A 3177-nucleotide genomic window follows, 5' to 3' on the forward strand; every position below is an offset into this window, starting at 1 on the left:
TTTCAAAAAAATTCTTAGAATATCTATGTGACAAGTTTTTGTTTATGGAATTTCTTCCATATTCTATTGAAAGTCTAGGGTTATTAATTGAACTTCATATTTCTTGTGTTTTTTCAAATCGAATTTTGTATTCTTCTGGAATTTGTGCATGTTGAATTTCTTCTTCTATAATTCTTGCAATTCCTGCACATTCTTGATCTATTTCGATCATTCCCTTATTTTTATAGACATTCCCATAATTGGAAATTGTAATCGTATACAAGGCTTGGTAATAAATGCTCATAATATGATTGCCTGGTTTAAATAGGTCATTTCTTTTAACTTGAAAATGTAAGCTTAAGGCATCATTAAAATTTGCATCTTTAAGAAATATACTATATTTGGGATAGTATGTAAATAGGAGTTTGGTATAGGCTAGATTACCTTCTATTATACCAATATTTCCTTCTCTTGCATTTATGAATCTTTCGTCCGAAAGATTTACAATAATAGGAAAATTAATCCCTTTTTTGAAAGTCGATTTGACTAGCATTTGGATTCCTCCTAAATGAACATAATTCATTTTCTTTCGATTCTTTTCAGAAATTTTCCTAAGGATTTGTTCGATCATTGGTTTAGTTAACAAGTTTAATTTATGTCTTCCTATTGTTTGGGTAATTTCAATTACCTTTTCTACTTCTTGATATTCATGATAGGAAAGTTTGTTTCTTGCAAACATTCTTTGCATTCTGTTGAATATATTATCCTTAGTTTTGAGTTTTAATTGTAATCCTTGGATTTTCTTGAATAATTCTCCATCAAAAGTTGTTTTTAGGGCGTATCCCCTTTGATCTTCTTCAGTTTCTAAGATTTGAACTGAATTTTCTTCTTCTTTTTGTATTTCTTTATTCATTTAATCAGACTCTTCCTCTGAGCTAGATGAAAATTCTTCATATATTTCTTCATAGAAGTCATTAATTTTTATTGAGGTTATTGATTCGAGATCTGAATCAATTTCTTTTCTATCAATTTTTGATATTTTTACTCTCTTTTTATTACATTTGTAACTTTTATGTCCTTCTTCTCCAAAGTTGTAGCATTTGCATCTTTTTGTAGATTTAGGTTTTTTGAAATTATTTTTCTTTTTATAATACCTTCTTTTGGGTATATAATTTTGTTTTGAAATATTTTTTCTTCGAATTAACCCTTTTTGTATTTTTTTTTTCTTTTTTTGTAGGGTTTATCACATCCCCATTGAGTTGCTGCATTAGTAACTAAGCAGTATATTTGGGTATTTATTCTTTTAGTTTTTCTTTGTATGTTGTGTGCCATACAAAGTTCTCCAAGTCTATTTTTAAAAAAAAAAGATATTCTTTGACCAAGAGTATCTCCTTCGATGTTTTCTTTTCCATATTCTTCTCTGAAGTATTTGACCCAAAAGCCGGGTAATTTTTTAAAGTATTTTTCAAGGTAAGGTATCATTTCCATACTACTATCAAATATTTTGTAGTAATATTCTTCGAATTCACAGGTGTATTCTTGAATATAGCTCATTTTGCAGATTTGCAATTTCTAATTGCTCTTTTGCAATTAACCTTTCTTTTTCTCTATTCTAAGTGGTGGTTCCTTCTCCACCCTTGAATTGTACAAGGGTTTTTATTCCTTCTTGGAGGGATTTTTTAAATCCTTCGATAGTATTATTTTTGATGATTCCTTTTGCATCATCGGACAATCCTGTATACCAGTTGCTTACTTTTCCTGTGAGAGTGTTTATCATAATTATATGTTTTTCTTCATCAGAATAACTTACACCTTTTCCTAGTAGGAAGAAGAGAAATATTTTTTGAGCCCATATATTTAGATCTAATTCTGGTTCCCTTTTACAATTTAGATCTAAGAATTGGGTTGATCCTGCATCTCCTGTAGGGAGTCTGTTAGGCATATATTTGGATTTATTATTATTATGGTATTGACTCATGAGATCTTTATTCCTTTTTTCTTTGGGAGAAAAATTTCTTTCCATAACTGTTTGTTGCCAGATTTCTTCTTCTTTTATGGATTTTGATCCACCCCCGATTTTGAATTTTCCTTGAGGTCCTCCTGTTTTGCCTTTGTTCATCAAAACCTTTAGTTTTTTATCTGAATGATCAAGGTCTTCTAAGGTGTAACATTTCGCACCTAGAAACGACTATAAAGAGTTTAAAAATATGAAAATATTGATTTTTGGAAAGAATAAGGAAATCTGGAAATTTTTGTCTAAGTTAAGAAAGTGGGTTTTGGCCATTTTCAAAAGGTCATAAATCCTATATCAAGATGAGTTAGGAGCAGCTCTTGATATGGTTGGAAATCCCTTAGATATATCTTTCCAACGCCGCCAAGTTTGCGCGATTTCAACATCATATGAGTGAGATATGCCTTTCGGAAGTTGGGTTGTTGGATTGAGGAAAGTCTCAATCCGGATTTAGGGAAGGGCAAAGTAGTCTTTTCTTTAAATTATTTCCTAATATTTTTTTAGGGATTTATTGGGGTAAAAACTTATTTTGGTCAGATTAGAAAATTAATTTCACGCTTAGGGCTTGGAGAAAAGAGAAAGAAAGAAAGAAAGGGAGAAAAGCCAAGATTTCGCCAAGAACGTTCAAGCCTTGCGAGTGGAATTCGTCAGGGGTGATTCCTACAAGGTATGTGAGATCACATAGTGTTGGGTTAGTTCACCCACACACCAAACTTGTTTCAATTCAGCAAATTTGGAGTTGTTTGAATGTTAAGAAAGTGAAGTTCTTGAAGAACATTGTTGAATTCTTGTTGGTTGATTGTTGAATGCCTAGTGTTGACTTGATTTGTGTTTCAGGGTTGTTTTTCGAGTTAAATCTATTGGATATTGAGGGTATTAATGATCCTAAGTGGTTGGGGAAAGAACTATGGAAGTTTAGAGGGTTTTGAGATGAAAAACGAAGGAAAAAAATTGGAGTTTTCTGGGCAAGGGAAAGTTCCTCTGAACTTTGGACTCTGGCGCGTCGCGCTAGCCAGAGTGCCACAGAAAGTTCTTTGAACTTTGAGGGCTGGCGCCCCGCGCCTCTCAGAGCTCCAGGGACGCCACTTCTCCCCATTCGTTCCCCACCTTTTTGTACATGTTCCTTAGTAATATACCTATAATTTCTAGTTGATTTCAACACTCTAAGGTACATCTAAACATCATGA

This window comes from Solanum tuberosum, unplaced genomic scaffold (assembly GCF_000226075.1).
Source record: "Solanum tuberosum cultivar DM 1-3 516 R44 unplaced genomic scaffold, SolTub_3.0 scf00227, whole genome shotgun sequence".
NCBI classification, from domain to species: Eukaryota; Viridiplantae; Streptophyta; class Magnoliopsida; order Solanales; family Solanaceae; genus Solanum; species Solanum tuberosum.